This window comes from Pristis pectinata, chromosome 5 (genome assembly GCF_009764475.1).
Source record: "Pristis pectinata isolate sPriPec2 chromosome 5, sPriPec2.1.pri, whole genome shotgun sequence".
In the NCBI taxonomy this organism is placed as follows: Eukaryota; Metazoa; Chordata; class Chondrichthyes; order Rhinopristiformes; family Pristidae; genus Pristis; species Pristis pectinata.
In genome coordinates, this window is record NC_067409.1 from 5370412 (window position 1) to 5389033 (window position 18622).

General features: G+C 44.4%; 1 protein-coding gene across 3 annotated transcripts in view; it reads left to right on the forward strand.

Moving 5' to 3' along the window:
* The window catches only part of arhgap39 (Rho GTPase activating protein 39), a 445463-nt gene that overhangs the window by 122616 nt on the left and 304225 nt on the right, over nt 1-18622 (forward strand). For all 3 annotated transcript variants that reach the window (XM_052016995.1, XM_052016998.1, XM_052016996.1), the window contains exon 2: nt 17552-17628. The gene's annotated coding sequence lies outside the window, so the exon portion shown is untranslated. The remainder of the gene's footprint in view (nt 1-17551; nt 17629-18622) is intronic.

An 18622-nucleotide genomic window follows, 5' to 3' on the forward strand; every position in this document is an offset into this window, starting at 1 on the left:
TCCTACCTTCACTATCACGTGGCACTGGCAGCAATCCTGAGATTGCTACCCTTGAGGTCCTGTTCCTCAATTTTCTGCCTAGCTCCCTGAACTCACTCTTCAGGACCTCATCCCTCTTCCTACCTATGTCATTGGTGCCAATATGGACCACAACTTCTGGCTGCTGTCCCTCCCACTCAAGAATTCTGTGGACCCGATCAGTGACATCCCGGACCCTGGCACCTGGGAGGCAACATACCATCCGGGATTCATGCTCACTGCCACAGAACCTCCTATCTGTTTCCCTGACTATCGAGTCCCCTATCACTACCGCATGTCTCTTTCCCACCCTTCCCTTCTGAGCAGCAGTACCAGCCCCAGTGCCAGAGACCTGGTAACTGCAGCTAGACCCCTGCAGGTCATCCCCCTCAACAGCTTCCAAGGCAGAAAACTTGTTACTGAGGGGAACATCCTCCGGGGCTCTCTGTCCTGTCTGCCTGCCTGACTTCTTCTTCCTCTTCCCTCCCCTGACCGTCACCATTCTATCTGCCTCCTGAACCTCAGATATACCTGCCCTAAGGGGGGTGACTGTCACCTGATGCACCGTGTCTACATAACTCTCTCCCTCCCTTATGCTGCGCAGTGTTTGTAGCTGCGACTCCAGCTCATCAACTCTAAGCCGAAGTTCGTCCAGCCTCAAGCACTTACTGCAGATGTGGCCATCTTGGACGGCAGCAAGGTCCACGAGTTCCCATATCAAACAGCTGCAGCACACCACCATGTCCTCCAGCTGACTACCTTTTTTTTTCCCCAGTTAGTCCCACCTACAAATCTATAATGACCAAAAGCTAAACCTTGGCTTTACCTACTTACCAGCTACTTACCCTCCTTGCCCCTTCACGCTGAAGCCCCTTGAGCCAAAGCCCAGAACACTCTGCTGCCTCTCACTCCGCGGCCCGCTCTGACGCTGCCCGCTCTATAGGCTGTTTCCTTTTTAAGCTGCCCGCGCAGTGGAGGGATGTAATAAAGATGTTCAAAATAATGGGTTTACTATGTAAGGAAACACTTGGTTTATGATCGTAAAATTGGAATGATTAGCAAAAGAATGAGGGGTAATTGGTAGCTGGTTTATTATTGTCACATGTACCGAGGTACAGTGAAATACTTCATTTTGCATGCTATCCATACATCATTTCACAACATCAGTACATTGAGGTAGTACAAAGGGAAGTGTATCTTCTGCCTGATGGGAGGGTGGAGAAGAGAGAATGTCTGGGGTGGGTGTGGTCTTTGATTATGTTGGCTGCTTTACTGAGGCAGCGAGAAGTGTAGACAGAGTCCATGGAGGGGAGGCTAGTTTTTGTGATGTGCTGAGCTGTGTCCACAACTCTCTGCAGCTTCTTCCGGTCTTGGGCAGAGCAGTTGCTATACCAAGCCTTGATGCATCTGGATAGGATGTTTTCTATGATGCATCTATAAAAATTGGTGAGGGTCAATGGAGACATGCCTTAGCCTTCTGAGGAAGTAGAGGCACTAGTGTGCTTTCTTGGCCATGGCATCTACGTATTTGGACTAGGACAAGCTATTGGTGATGTTTACACCTAGGAACTTGAAGCTCTCCACCTCAGCATTGTTGAAACATTTTTATAGAACCATAGAACAGTACAGCACAATACAGGCCCTTCGGCCCAGCATGTTGTGCCGACCTTTAAACCTCGCTTAAGACTATCTAACCCCTTCCTCCCACATATCCCCCTATTTTAAATTCCTCCATATGCTTATTGAACAATCTCTTGAACTTCAATATACCTGCCTCCACCACCACCCCAGGCAGCGCATTCCATGCCCCAACCACTCTCTGGGTGAAAAACCTCCCTCTGATATCTCCCTTAAACCTCCCACCCATTACTTTAAAGCCATGCCCTCTTGTATTGAGCATTGGTGCCCTGGGAAAGAGGCACTGGCTGTCTACCGTATCTATTCCTCTTAATATTTTGTACACCTCTCATGTTTCCTCTTATCCTCCTTCTCTCCAAAGAGTAAAGCCCTAGCTCCCTTAGTCTCTCCTCATAATGCATACTCTCTAAATCAGGCAGCATCCTGGTACATCTGCTCTGCACCCGTTGCAATGCTTCCACATCCTTCCTATAATGAGGCGACCAGAACTTTATAGCGAATTGTTAAGGTCTGGGCTCATACTTGAAAGGGTAGCAGAAGCAGATTCCATTGTGAACTGTCAGAAGGTAACTGGACATGAACTTGCAGGATAATGGGGGACAAGCTGGAACATGGAACTAAACTGGCTGCTCTTACAAAGACCTGGTGCGGGGATGGTGGATTGAATAGCCTCCTGTGCTTAAAGAAAGATGTCCATCTGTGTCGTCCTGGAACCATTGTGGCTAATGCAGTGCTCTTGATATTAAGCTTTTGCAAATAAGAAGTCATAAGTTTTGGAAGGAAAGATGAAAATAGAGAATGGAACAAATTTAATGGGGCTGCAGGAAAAGAGATCTGAGATTCTGCAGACACAAATCTTTGAAGCTAATGAGGCAAATTGATGAAATTGGGCTTTTTAATTTTGGAAACAAAAAATCATATTTCCTTGGCAAGGAAATAATGGTAAATTCTGTAACTTACTGGGGAGGGCTACTACAGATGAATTATTGTATCCAAATGTGGGAAGAATGTCAAGGCTTTGGTCGGGGATGAAGAGAAAATTATTTGAATGGCAACAGGGTGGAGGACGTTTCAATTATGTGGTGAGATTGGAGAAGCTGGAGTTTAAACCCTAGAGGAGAGAAGGTTAAGGAAGATTTGATAGAGGTGTACAAAATTATGATAAGAAAAAATAAGGAGAAACTGCCATGATTGTAAGAAGGAGTCAGTAACCAGAGGGTTTGCAGTTTTAAGTACAGGAAAAGAGTTTAAAGTTTAAGGAACATTTTTTTTGCAACAATTTCCTGCTCTGATGACTTTCAATCACTGCCTCTATGCACTACTGTGTGAGGGCACAGTTAGGTTTGGTTGTGTTACCCACCCCACAGTTGAACAACCCACTGACATTTGATGGCTCAGACTCATGAAGAATGAGTACTCAGGGAAGGTGGTGAAGATTTGGGATTACACCTGTGTCACTGTCCACCCCTTTAAGGGCAGCAGATGGAACCTGAGAAATACCAGATTAACAAAAACAAACCTAAGGTTTTAAAATTTTTATTGTAACCCTTTTGTAAGACCAGAAATGGGAACAGGAGTAGGCAGTTGTGCTTCTTGTTCTTGGTCTGCCATTCAAGAGAATCATCGTTGATCTGACAGTCCTCAGGTCCACCTTTCTGCCCTCTTGCATAACTCTTACTGACTAGAAATCTGTCTAGCTCAACCTTAGATATTCCCAAGTTTCTGCCCCCACAGCTTGGTTTGGCAAGATGTCCAAAGACTCACAGGAAATTAACAAGAAAGGATTTAAAAACGGGAAGTTCTGGAAATTTGGAGTATTACCTTGCACTGTCTGATTACCGAAACAGTTGAAATCGTGGTTCACTCTGGAAGACAGCAGTGTGCTTAGTTGGGAGATGAGATGCTGTACTGAGAACTTGCATTGCATTTTATTGGAACACTGTAGGAGGCTAGAGAGGGAGTGGAGCAGAGAACTGGAATGACAGCCAATTGGCAGCTCCGGGTTGCATTTTCAGACTGAAGGGGGTGTTCGACAAAGCAGTCACCCAATCTCTGTTTTCCTTACTCGAGAGGAAATAATCAAATTTGATTCTGTTCCTACTAATTTGCCTGCTCAGAAGAATCTGTCCAAGACAACATTGAGCACCCAAAGTCCTCCTGAAGGCGTAGTCTGATCTTCATACCATGGACACTTGCCTTATGGTATGAGGCATTATTGGTATTGGTTTATTATTGTCATGTGTACCGAGATACAGTGAAAAGCTTTTGTTTGCGTACCATTCTGCTAAATGGGATAGACTCTGAATGGAATAGCCTACTGAATACCTTTCTCCAGCCTGAGAAACAGCCATAACTGATGAAGGATCATCAACCCTGTACGTTGTTTCCTATTCACCTCTCTACAGACGCTGCATGACCTTCCGTTTCCAGCAGTTTCTGTTGTTATTTCAAATTTGCAGCATCTGTAGCTTTCTGCTTTTAATTTCAGCACAACTGTTTTCATAACAAACCACATTTTGTATCTATGGTGCCACTTGCTCATAGTCATAGAACCTTGCAGCATGGAAACAGGCCATTTGGCCCAACTCATCCATGCTGACCATTGGGCACCATTCCGTATTGCTCCCATCTCTTAATGCTTATGCAGAAAACATTCCTGTGGTTTACCATATCTGTACCCCTCATAATTTTGTATACCTCAATCATGCCCTTTCTTGATCTGCTCTGCTGCAGGGAGAACTGATCTAGCTTCTCCAGTCTCTCCTCATAACTGAACTGCTTTATCCCAGGCAACATCCTGGTGAATCTCCTCTGCACCGTCTCCAGTGCTATCACATCCTTCCTATAGCATGATGACCAGAACTGCACACAGTACTCCAGCTGAGGTCTGACCAAATTTTTATAAAGTTGGAGCATAATCTCCCTACTTCTGTATTCAGTGCCACAAATAATGAAGGCCAGTATCTCATATGCCTTCCTAACCACATTATCTATCTGTATTCCCACCTTCATGGATCTATGGACTTTTACTATGAGGTCTGTCTGTTACTCAGCACTCACCAAGACCCAACCATTCATGGGTATGTCCTAGCCTCATTAGTGCACCCAAAATGCATCAGCTCATTTGTCTGGATTAAACTCCATCCTAAAATTTTCAGCCCATCTCACCAACACCTCAGCATCTCTCTTCAGACTAAGACTGCCTTATACACTATCAACAACTCTACCAATCTTTGTGTCATCCGTGAACTTGCTGATCATGCCTCCTGCACCCATGTCCATGTATTACAAACCGCAAGGGTGCCAGGACCAGTCCTTGTGGGACACCACTACTCACAGGCATCTAATTGCAAAAACAACCCTCTAGCATCACCTTCTGTCACTTATTGCCAAGCCAGTTTTGGATCCAGTATGTCAATTTGCTGCTAACCTTTTGAACCAGTCCCTCATGTGGGATCTGTTCAAAGGCCTTACGAAAGTCCTTGTAAATCACATCTACTGTCCTGCTCTCAACAATACAATTTGTTACCTCTTCAGAACTTTTAATCAAATTGGTTAAACATGATCTGCCCTCGACAAAACCAGATAGCTGTCTCTGATTAATCCCTGCCTTTCAACTTGCCCTTGTTTCATGGGATCAGGTTTGCTGATAAGCTTTTTTAGCTGATGCTTCAAATTGTATTGTTTTTAAAATAACTTTTAATAGTAAACATTTCAAAAGATTACAAAATAAAGGTAGAGGTTTATAAGATTATGAGAGACATAGATGGGTAGATAGCCAGTATCTTTTTCCCAGGATCGAAATGTCTAATACTTGAGAGCATTTAAGGTGAGGGGCTAGGTTCAAAGGTTACAAAAGATAGTCTTGTGTCTTTTCTATAGGCTGATTCCAAATTGGCTTCCAGGAGGTGAGTGGTATTTAATATGGGATGATCGCATACCAATTCCTTGTGGGAAGGTGCTTGTTCTTTGTGGAATATAGTGGTGGCATGCAACTTTCCTGGTTCAGTGATTTAACAGTGCAAGTGGTAAGCTTGCTGCAGGGAGAAATGGTGGTTTCTATAGAACTAGTACAGCTTAATCTGGTCCTACATTCAACAAAGCAAATCATCTTTTATATAGCTATAGCTGTGAACTGTGCCAAATATTAAAAAGATATGTGTGGGAACATTCAAGGATGAGCTCATAAAGAAGCTTTAAGCATATCAAAGGATAGATGAACACTACTGATTCACAAAGCAATGACTTAATATCGTGTACAGTTACATTATGTAAAACTGTGCAGACTCTTATTGTTATATACCTGTACTTCAATCCTGCAAAAAAAACTAATAAATTCTACTAACTCAGCTGCAGAACTGAATTTCTTTGTAGCTGTATGCGAATAGATCTATCAATTGTTTGTCGTAGTATGTGCATAGAGCTATCCATGTCTGCTGTGCATGCATTCCTGTGTCTGAGTGTGTATAGTTGACTGTGGGCAATTGCAGTGATCTGTTACAGTGAGAATGCTATTTGTGCTGAGTGGTTGGGAGACAATATTAAGACGTGGATAAATATCAAAATGAAAGTTTTAAACTCTCCAATTTATATATTTTTAAGTCATAAATGATGTGTGAGGGGAACTTGAAAGGAATTACATAGGCTAATGAGAAGTGTATGAAATCAAAGTATAAAATCTAGATATAATATAAGAAAATGAGGAAGCAGTCAGATTTGAGATAGGGTGTGAAGATATGCAGCTTCTCTCAGTGCCTTTGGTTCAGAAGTGATCAAGCTGCCAGCACTGGTTTTGCTGCTTGCTGTATCGTATGTGTTGCTGGGTTGTGTGTATTGGTATCTAACTGGTGATGTTGAGGTGGGGTTGTAGTTGATGCTATCTGCGGTGGGATAGTCCTGCCAGAACTGAGGGAAAATGTGTAGCATCAGGCACTGTAACGTAAGCACGGGAGGAGGCCATTCTAATTCTTGTTTGTTTTATTCAACTGTATCTTTGCCAGTGTTGGGCAGGCACGATAGTGTAGTGGTTAGTGTAACACTTTACAGCACCAGTGACCCGGGTTCAAATCCGGCCACTGTCTGTAAGGGGTTTGTATGTTTTCCCCGTGTCTGCGTGGGTTTCCTCCGGGTGCTCGGGTTTCCTCCCACGTTCCAAAGACGTACAGGTTAGGAAACTGTGGGCATGCTATGTTGGCGCCAGAAGCATGGCGACACTTGCGGGCTGCCCCCAGAACACTCTACGCAAAAGATGTATTTCACTGTGTGTTTTGATGTACATGTGACTAATAAAGATATCTTATCTGTGAGTATGCTTCACATATCTGACTTTTTTTTCTAAACGAACATTAAAAAAAGATGCAAAAGTAGGCTAAATGACTCTTTGAGCTACCTTTTAATAAGATAATTTGTCTCAAATCCATGCTTCTATGCCCCCTGATTCCAAAAATCTATCAGTTTCAGACTAGAACATAGTTATGACTGAATGTCCCCAGCCTTCAAAAGGTGGAGAATTCCAACGGCTTGCATCCTCTGTGAGGAAATTTCTCCTCAAATCCTAAATAGCTGATTCCTTCTCCAAGATTGTTCCTTTGTTCTAGGCTGTCCTGCCAGAGGAAAGATAATCCTGTCATTGAAATGGGGATTAAACTGCACTCCACTGGTAACCACCTTTCAGGCATAAAACCCCATATCAACCACTGCCCTTTGCTTCCTGCCACTGTCAGTTTTGGATCAAATTTGCCACACTCCCATGGACCACATGGACTTTTACTTTGTTTTTAACCAGCCTGCCATGTGGGACCCTGTCAAAAGTCAAAAGCCTAGACAACATCCAAGCAGACAACATCAAATGCATAGCCTGCCTTGTTATCTTCTCTGAAAAGTTGATTCACATTACATAAGACCTTTCTGTAGCAAGTCCAGGCTGACTGTTCCTGATTTAATCTGTGCCATTGTAATAAAGGTTCATACTGTTGGGGACAATGGATTTCATTGATCTGTCCACCACTGAAGTTAAATAGTAATTACTTGGTTTATCCCAAATGCAGACAGAGAAAAAAAATGATTGATGTCTTAGTCATTTCTTTATTTTTAATAACAATTTCCGCTCATTGTCGCTGGGACCTACATCTTTTTAACTCTGTTTACTTCATTGTAGAATCTCTTTTTTCCATGTTTATTTACTGCAAAAATTTATCCTCATTAAATTTCTGGTCATTTGCTACTGATTCAAACCCTTCTAAATATCAAGTCCCCTGTAATATTTAATTCCCAACCATGGTCATCTCTGATCAAAGTCACATGATGGCTCAAAGGCTATGTATTGTTCTTTAGCAACAATGGCTGCTTTTGTAAAGGGTTTAGTGGCTAGTGTCTTCATTCCAGAAGCTTTTTTTTCTTGTGCAGCTGGATTGCTAGTGGGTCATCTCAGTGGCTGGCCTTAATGACTGGAGTTGTTGCCAGCTGCACAGGATGTGCCTTTTAAGCATGGGCAGCACAAAGCCAATATTAAAACAATTAAGGACTGGTGATACATTTCAAAAGTGCACAGAATATTTCCATGATCCTAGGAATTAATCAATTTCAATTCATTCTTTCTTGGGTTGCAGTTATTGCTGAGAAGACCAGCATTTATTGCACATTACACAAGCTCTCTAAATCTCTTCAGAGGGCTTGTATTGTTGTGGGGCATTCATCACAGAAAACGCTTCCCAGCACAATATCATAGAACATTTACGATGCAGAAGGAGGCCTTTCAGCCTATTGTGACTGCGTCAGTTAAAGTCCCATCTCCCAAATGTCAAGCAACCAAAGAGAGAACAGGCTATTTTTGGTCTAGTGTTGTGTAATGAGACAAGATTAATTGGTAAGCTTTTAATAAAGAATCCTCAGGGAAAGAATGGTTGTAGTATGATAAAATTAAAGAACATAACATATAGGAGCAGGAGAAGGCCACTCTGCCATTTGATTAGGTCATGACTAATCCGTTCCGATTCCCTGCCATATCCCAAATCATTTACCAGGGATTTACCAAGATGCTGACTGGATTAGAGGGCACGTGCGATAAGGAGAGGTTGGACAAACTTGGGTTGTTTTCTCTGGAGCGGTGGAGGCTGAGGGGAGACCTGATAAAGGTTTATAAGATTATGAGAGGCATAGGTAGGGTAGATAGCTGGTATCTTTTCCCCAGGGTCAAAATGTCTAATACTAGAGAGCATTTAAAGTGAGAGGAGGTAAGTTCAAAGGAGATGTGCAGGGCAGGTTTTGTTTTACACAGAGAGTGGTGGATGCCTGGAATGTGCTGCCAGGGGTGGTAGTGGAGACAGATATGATAGAGGCATTTAAGAGGCCCTTAGATAGGCACATGGATGTGCACAGAATGGAGGGATATGGACATTGTGTAGGCAGAAGGGATTAGTTTAGTTAAGCATTTAATTACTAGTTTAATTAGTTCAGCACAACATCATGGGCTGAGGGTCCTGTTCTTGTGCTGTGCTGTTCCATGTTCTATTTAACTCCCAAAAATCTATTCATCTATGTCTTAAATCTATTCAATGACTGAGCATCCAAAGCCCTCAGGGGCACAGAATTTTGTAGAATCATAATTGCAATGCCTTCAAGAAATGAGATGTCTGACTGTGGTAGCTACAGTGGTGTCTCTCTGCTCTCTGCCACGGGGAAGATCATTGGCAGGGTCCTCCTCGACTACCACTTTGAGTGGTTGAAGAGCTGCTCCCCAAATCACATGATCAATTCTGTCCATCCACAGGTACAGTGGACGTGATCTTCATAGAGCAACAGCTTCCAAAGAAATGCAGGAAGCAGCATCAACCACCTCATTAAAGCTTTTCACTTGTATCAATCAGGAAAGGCTGTAGAACATCCATCTCAAATTCAGCTGCCCACAGAAATTCATCTCCGTCCATGCTCCATAACAGAATGCAAACCTTGATGTTAATCAGTGGGTCCACAATAGGACCATTTCCATTGAAGATGTGTCAAACAAGACTGCATCATTGCCTTAACATATTTCTCAATCTTTCTTACTGCAATGCTGTATCTTGCCTCCAACAAGCTTCCCATGGGAGTGGAACTAATCTTCAGAACTAATGGAAGCTGTTCAACCCATGGCAACCTCAGAACCAAGGTTCCCCAAACTCAGGAGTCGAATTGCAGTTTGCAGATGATGTTGATGTTTGTGCACATTCACAGTCTGAACTACAAGCTGTCACCATGCTAAAAGCATATGAGAGGATGGGCCTGACACTTAACATCAGAAGGCAAAGATCATTACCAACCTGCCCCTGCTGAACCATGCTGTCCTCTGAAATAAAGGTTCATGATGAGATCTTGGAAAACGTGGTCTACTTTTCATATCTTGGGGATCATCACTCAGCAAAGGCAGACATCAGTGATGAAATTCACCACCATCTTCAATGTGCCAACAGAGGCTTTGGTTGATTGAGGGAAAGGGTTTTCGAAGATCTGTCACAGAACTCATAGTCTACCGGGCAGTGATGATTCCTGCATGGATAAATGCTTCTGAGATCTAGAATACCATGAGGCATCAAAAAAAAACACCAATGTTGTCTCTGCAAAATCCTCCAAATTCACTGGAAGGATAAATAAACCAATGTTGTTGTCCTCTCTCAGGCCAGTGCTTTGGCCTTATTTGCAATCCGTCAGCTACAATGGGCTGGTCATGCAGTTTTCATGCCCAAACACCAAACTCCCAGCTGGATCAGCAACAATGCCAGTTTACTTCCCTGTAGAATAATAGTAAACCATTTGGGTCTTTACAATGATCTAGCAGCTTTGTGGTCCCCTTATTTCCATATTTAAATTAAACTAGTTGAAGGTTTGAATTCAGTTTTGACCAGAAACACAAGACTGCAGAAGCTGTAATCTGGAGGAAAAAAACAAACTGCTGGAGGAACTCAGCAGGTCAGGCAGCACCTGTGAAGGCAGAAGAATGGTCAACGTTCCTGGTTGAGACCATGCATCAGGACTGAGAGTGTAGAGGGGAGATGGCCTGTTTAAAGGGGTGAGAGGGAGGGGTGAGGCAGGGGCTGGCGGGTGATAGGTGGAACCAGGTGAGGAAAGGGCTGATGGGCAGATGGAGCCCGGAGGGGGAGATGTGAAGTTGGGAGATGGCGGCTGGTGGGTGATAGGTAGAGACAGATGAGGAAGAGGGAAAGGCGCCAGATGGAGCTGTGGGGAGGAGGGGAGGGGAGGGTGGAAGGTGACAGGTGGAGATGCTGGAGTATGATAAGTGAACATTGAATTTTCCAATTTCAGATAACCCACATTCCCTGTGTTCCTTTCTCTCTTCATCCATCCAGGTTCTTTCACCCCCTCCCCAGTTTTATCCCATTGTCCCCCCCAGCCCCCGCTACCCAGTTATGTTCTCTTCTCCCAGATTGTTCTGTCTGCCTGTCACCCAGACACTTAACCTTCTGGGTCTCCTACCCCCTCTCCCAACTGATACCATCTGCCCATCTTCCCTTCCTTACCTGGTTCCACTTATAACACTCCTTACTTTATCAGATTCTAGCATTAGCAGACTTGTATGTCCACATCACCTTCCAGCTTCTGTCTCTACATTCACCCTCCCCTACCCACCTGGCTATATCTTCCCTTCCTCTCTCTCCTTATCTCCCTACTATCAGCAACCAGCCATTCTCTCCTAACTCCACCCCTTCCCTCCCCCACTTGGCTTCATTTGCGCATCATCCCTCACCCCTCCTTGGTCCACCTATCACCTCCCGACCCCTTTCTCTCACCTGTCTATCTCCTCTCCACACTTTCAGTCCTGATGCAGTCTCGACCTGAAACATCGACCATCCCTCTGCCTCCACAGATGCTGCCTGACCCACTGAGCTCCTCTGGCAGTTTGTTTTTTGGACCAGTTTAGACCACTGGTTACTAGTCCATAAAATAACCGAATTTGCTGAGTATTCATGGTTAAATGCTTCTCGATTGAATTTTATTTATGGAACAGTTTAATATAATTAAAAGTTAACATTGAAGTTCACCCCTAGACTTTTCCTTCCTCTGAAGGAATGTAGGATTTAAGGTAATCTGCTGGAGCTCGTCTTGGCGTCCCACATTTTCAGGTCACGTCCATACGTGGTTCTGTTGCTAGTGGATGATGTTATGTGGTGGCATCCGTTAGTCTCGCGAGACCATGGGTCTGTGCATGGAGAGCCTTGCTTCATCAGTAGTGGTAGAACAGTGTCTATTGTGACCATAGAGGCCTACACGGAAGTGACAGTCTCGGCTGCAGCGACTGCACTCGAAGGCGCTGTCCTCCTGTGTTGCTTTGGTGCTGTTTTTCCAGTGAGTGCACTTTTCTTCAGCAGCTAGCCTCCACTTCTCTTCTCCTTGTTTCAGACCTCTGTGTAGTTCCAGCCTCCAGCGAGAGCGATCGCTTGCAATTTCTTCCCACCTCTCGACGTTCATGTGACTTCATATCTCTCTTACAGACATCTTTGAAGTGAAGATGGGGCTGTCCTTGCGCTCTCTTGCTGGAGGCCAACTCCCCGTACAGCAGGTCTTTTGGAATCCTCCCATCTGGCATGCGATGTACGTGGCCCAGCCAGCGGAGACGATGTTGTTGAAGCAGGGTGAAGGGGTTGGGTATCTGAGCACAGGTCAGGACCTCGTTTTTGGTGACTCTGTCAGTCCACTTGATGTCCAGGATGCGTCTCAGGCTACGAAGGTGGAAGACATTAAGACGCCGCTCCTATCTGGAGTAGAGGCTCCAGGTCTCGTTGCCGTAAAGCAGCATGCTGAGGATGCAGGCCCTGTAGACTGCAACCTTGGTGTGTGTTGTCAGCTTTCTGTTCTCCCAGACTCGCTTTGCCAGCCTGGCGAATGTTGAGGCTGCTCGTCCGATCCGTCTGTTGATCTCGGAGTCTAGGTAGAGACTGTCTGTGTTGGTGAAACCAGGTATGTGAACTCGTGGACTACCTCCAGCTCGTAGTTGTTGATGATGTAAATGACTACTGGCTACAACTCTGCAAAAGCATCCAGTTATCATTTGACACAGGCAACATCCGTGGAATGTACGAGGAGATCAAGAAAGCCATTGGTCCAACCCAGAGCAAGTCAGTACCACTGAAAACCAAAACAGGCAAGACCATCAAAGACAAAGGCAAGCAGATGGAGAGCTGGGTGGAACATTACTCCGAACTCTACTCCAGGGAAAACAGCATCTCGGGCAGCACGCTAGATGCCGTGGAATGCCTGCCTATCATGGAGGAATTGGATGCACTGCCGACTGCTGAAGAGCTGAGTAAAGCCATCGACAGCCTGCCCACTGGGAAGGCACCTGGATTGGATGGCATTCCACCAGAGGCCATCAAGTGCGCTAAGGGTGTCCTACTAAATCACCTGCACGAACTACTCTGCCAGTGTTGGAAAGAGGGAACAGTGCCGCAGGACATGACAGACTGCAACATTGTCACCCTATATAAGAACAAAGGGTACAGAAGCGACTGTAACAACTAGAGGGGGATATCTTTGCTGAGCATCATCGGGAAAGTTTTCGCCTGTGTGGTCCTGAACAGACTGCAGAAAATCACCGAAAGGGTATATCCCGAATCTCAGTGTGGCTTCAGGTCAGAACGCTCTACAATCGACATGATCTTCTCCCTTCAACAGCTACAAGAGAAATGCAGAGAGCAAAGACAACTGCTCTACGTTGCTTTTATTGACCTCACAAAGGCCTTCGACCTTGTGAGCAGAGACGGCCTGTTTAGAATCCTCACCAGGATTGGTTGTCCCTCGAGGATCCTCAGGATAGTTCAGTCATTCCACACAGACATGAAAGACGTGGTTCAGTTTGATGGCTCTTCTTCGGAGGCCTTCAACATTCTTTTGTCACTGGGCTACAATATTCTATGTAACTCATGGATGTGGGTGCAGAATTATAGTGTGGTGTGAAGCAGGGCTGTGTGCTCGCCCCCACCCTGTTCGGCATCTTCTTCGCAGTCATGCTGAAGCACGCCTTTGGAACATCAACAGATGGTGTCTACCTCCACACCAGATTGGACGGGAGGCTGTTTAATCTGTCCCGGCTAAGGGCGAAAACCAAGGTTCGTGAAGTACTCATCAGGGACATGTTGTTTGCAGACGACGCGGCACTGGCAACACACTCTGAAGAGCAACTGCAAAGCCTCATGGACAGCTTCTCAAGAGCCTGCCAGGACTTTAGGTTGACCATCAGCCTGAAGAAGACTAATGTCTTGAAAGCTGAGGGAAGCACCTTTTCAAAGAAAAAGACTTGTACAAAATTATTTATATTCATGTAGTTGACATAGAACACATAAAATAAACAGTTTAAGGAGTATTGCCATTCAAAAGTGACACTGCAAGCCATTTGTTTTTGGGCCTTCCATTGGAGGGGAATGTGTGTGCGGGCATGTGCATCTGTGTTTACGTCCCCACCCTATCCTTTCTTTTGTCACTGGACTACAATATTCTATGTAACTCATGGATGTGGGTGCAGAATTATAGTGTGGTGATTGTGATACTAGAGTAGTGGTCTCAAGGCCTGGACTAGCAATGTGGAGAATGTGTTCATTGTAATTTTTTCTAAAAATTGGAATTTTTGACATTAAAATGTCTGTTATGAAGCTAAATCCCAATAATGTAAAAATAAATCTCGCTAAAGCACCTTAGATAAGATAAGATTTCTTTATTAGTCACATGTACATCGAAACACACAGTGAAATACATCTCTTTGCGTAAAGTGTTCTGGGGGCAGCCCGCGTGTGTTGCCACGCTTCCGGCACCAACGTAGCATGCCCACAGCTCCTAACCCGTACATCTTTGGAATGTGGGAGGAAACTAGAGCACCCGGAGGAAACCCATGCAGATATGGGGAGAACGTACAAGCTCTTTACAGACAGCGGCTGGAATTGAACCCAGGTTGCTGGCACTGTAATAGCGTTGCGCTAACCGCTACACTACCGTGCCTGTCCTCCATATTTACCTTTAAATAATTTGGATTACAGGTGCTTTCAGTCACAGGCCACCTCCTGTTAAGTGGCTGAGCAACCTCCTCCTTCTGTCTGATCCATTTCTAACACTTAAAGAGGATGTCCCACCACCACCATCTCAGAGCAGCTTGGGATGGGCAGTGGATGTCAACTTTGTCAGATTCACCAGAGAGAGTTGGCTTGCAGCACTTGAGATGAAATAAATCCCTGCATCTGTTGGTTCAGCTTGTCTTCATGAACTGGTGTCAGCTTGAACACATGCTACATAATCCTTGTTTAAATCCAACAATTCCTTATTTTGGCTAATCGTCACAGAATATTAAAAATTCACAGAATAATATGTGAAAGAATTGAGAAATTCTGAAAGAAAACCTCTTCAATTAGCAGGACAAATATTGCAACACACAAAGGAGCTGGAGGAACTCAGCGGGTGAGGCAGCATCTATGGAGGGAAACAGGCAGTCAATGTTTCGGGTCGAGACCCTTCATCAGAATAAAGTTAGAAATGTGTGGTGCAGGGTGGAGAACAATGAAGTTGGAGGCTGTAGAGAGGAGATCCCCAGAGATGATGATGTTGGTGAAGGTGAGGGAGACAGTGGCCTGATGATTCTAAGTGGGGTCCTGGTTCAGTGGTAGGTAAGAGGAGGTGTTTTAAGAGCTGCTGTTTGGCCTCTGCCCTGATGAAGTGTCTTGACCCAAAACATCAACTGTCCATTCCCCTCCATAGATGTTGCCTGACCTGCTGAGTTCCTCCAGCTCCTTTGTGTGTTGCTCCAGATTTCCAGCACCTGCAGTCTCTGCAGTATACAGTCTTGGAGTACTGTGTACAGTTTTGATCACCCTGTTATAGGAAAGATATGGTTAAACTGGAAAGATTTACAAGGATGTTGCTAGGACTGGGAGAGGTTGGCCAGGCTAGGTCTTTATTCCTTGGAATGTAGGAAAATGAGGGACAACCTTATAGAAATATTTAAAATGATGAGAGGCATAGTTTAATAATTTGAGTCAATTAGACTAAAACCTGTTTCTATTTACAAGAGATGATATTTATACAAATTGAGTTGACTGTGCATAATCCTGGTAACTGTTTTCATCAGCAGCAATACACAAAGCGCTGGAGGAACTCAGCAGGTCAGGCAGCATCTATGGAGGGAAACGGACAGTTAATGTTTTGGGTCAAGAACCTTCATCTGGACCCCATTTTCCTCCATAAATGCTGCCTGACCTGCTGTTCCTCCAGAGCTCTGTGTGTTGCTCCAGATTCCAGCACCTGAAGTCTTTTGTGTCTCAACTCTTTTCATCATCCATTTAGAGAGACAGTTTTTGGTGGTGAACACGCAATGCTGCTTTTGTGCTGCCTGGTTTGTGTTTGCCTGCATTCAGAGGTAACAGAAGACCGAACATTTGGGGTACATCACTAGATACCAAGTGTAGCTTTTTTTGGTGGCAATGTGGTCCCTTTAGAGAATGCCCTCAACAAAGACCACCTGACACTGTAAAGCATCTCAGTAACGAATGAGTTAACTGTCTAGAAAACCTGTCTCTTAGCCATGTCCATGTCTGTGACATTTGATGATGGAAGAAATTAAATTCTGAGAGAGCTATTGCCATGAGAAATTCACATAAAGGAGCAATGTATACTGAGAATGGGTTATGTTTCAGTTGGTCAGACAGAGATTGAAACAATGCTGAAATCTCATTTAGGTTTGATGCCCCATTCTGTACAATATGTCTGATAGTTTGAAGCCCATTATATCCACAGACTAACTTTCTCACTCAACAAAGGGAGTTTTCACACACGTATCACCAGAGATGCAGCTGGCTGGGGCTCATTTACGTTGGAATTTACCTGTTCTAAGCTCCCATAAAGACAGCAGTTCCTACATCAGTTTGTAAAGAAACATAATGTTCGCACCCTCAGACGTGCTTTTATAATAAGAATTCATAAATTCTTCAGGTAGACCAATGTCATAAATTGATCTTGGAGCAAGAAAGCAAACACATAGTTGTGAACAGGCAAGTTGTGAACCGATTTGGAATTTTCTTCAGAGCAAAATGAAAGAAAGTCAGAGTTGTTGCATGTCAAGGAAAGGATGATTTTATTTTATCTATTCAGTTTTTGGGATCTGTCATCAATGGCAAGATTTATTGTTCATCCCTAATTGAGAAGGTGGTGATGAGCTGCCTTCTTGAACTGCTGCAGCCTTTTTGTTGAAGGTACTCAATACTATCGGGTAGTGAGTTCCAGGATTTAGATCCAGCATTGATGAAGGACTGGTGACATATTTCCAAATGAGGTTGATATTGGTGGGTGGGGGGGGGGGGCGGTGGTGGTGGTGGTGGTGGTGGTGGGGGAACCAGCAGATGACATTGTTCCAATGCACCTGCTGCTCTTGTTGTTCTTGGCAGCAGAAGTTCATGGGTTTGTGCGTTGCTGTCACAGTCACATTGGCAAGTAATTGCAGTGCACTTTGTAAATGGTGCACATTGCACCGTTGCATTGGTAGTGAAGGGAATGAATATTTAGTGTGGTAGATGGGGTGCCAATCAAGTGGACTGCTTTGTCCTGAATCATCCAGGCGTGTAGCAGGTATTCCATCACATTCCTGCCTCATTCCTTGTAGATGGTGGAAAGACTTTAGGGTGTCAGAGGTGAATCATTTACCACAAGATACCCAGCCTCTGACCTGCTGTTTCATATTCTGCCCATCCCTGTGTGCTGTAGGCTCTCTTATGCTCTTCCGTAAGGCTGTACGTCATGTGACTAGAATATCTGTCGGTCACATACTAGTTTAATCCACATGTTTGTGGCAGGGGCTTTGTAACTCACTGCTAGCAGGGAGACTCCTTCCTTTAAAATGTTTTTTTATTTGCTAATTTTCTCCCCTCAGGACTACTTCAGAGGGCGTCGACTTCTGCTGGGGTCCGAATTCACAGTTTCTGGCCGCCCTCTGGAATCTCGCTTAAGGTATCTTGGTGTGCTTCCTGTGTGAACCCTAGTGAGAGATGGTGGGCCTTTCCACCAAAGTGGGCATTGCTGCCCCTCCTGATCTTGCCATGACTTGATGCCCATATGTGTTTCCTGGCCCAGTGAAGGGGAATGGTTTGTTCAATAGCAATCAGTTGAATAGATTCCACATGCCCCTATCCAATGCCTGAGGCATTTGCAGCACTCCCACTAACAAGGAATCTGAGAAATTTCATGGAAATGTACAGCACAGGAGAACGTTCAGCTCACACTGGAAAAGAACTCTTGAGTTTGCACCTCCTTTCGAGCTTGCAGTCCTTCCCCTTCTACATTATGGCACATCAGGTACTTGTTCAGTTACTTGAAGGTTTCTGCCTCAACATCTCTTTCAGGCAGTGAGTTCCAGACCCCTAGCACTCTTCAGATGAAATAGTTTTATCTCTACTCCTTCTGTTTCCTGAAATTTTTGTCCCTTCGTTATAGATCTTTATGCTAAGAAAACCTTGACTAAGTACATACTTGAACCTTTCCAATCTCTTTGGCCCATCCATTTACTGCATAAGACTTGCAAAATAATTCCAGAAACAAAAGTTTCTGAAATTAATGACATTTTTAATCACAGCTTGTGCCCTGTCCATTTCCCCTTATTCCAGCAGTGTTGTGATGTATTGAATCATAGAAACTTACAGCACAGAAACAGGCCCTTTCAGCACACTTTGTCCATGCTGACTACAATGCCTATGTGTGCTAATCCCATTTGCCTGCATTGGGCATGTATTTCTCTATGTCTTTCCTATTCAAGTTCCCATCAAATACCTTTCAGATGTTGTAATTATCTTAGAGATGTTCTATTAGTAATTATACCCGCCTCTACCACCTCCTCTAGCAGTTGGTTCCAGATATTCACCACCCTCTATGTGGAAAAACTTACCCCTCAGATCCCCTTTGAATTTTGCCCTCTAGTTCTAGGCTTCCCTGCCCTGGAAAAAAAGAT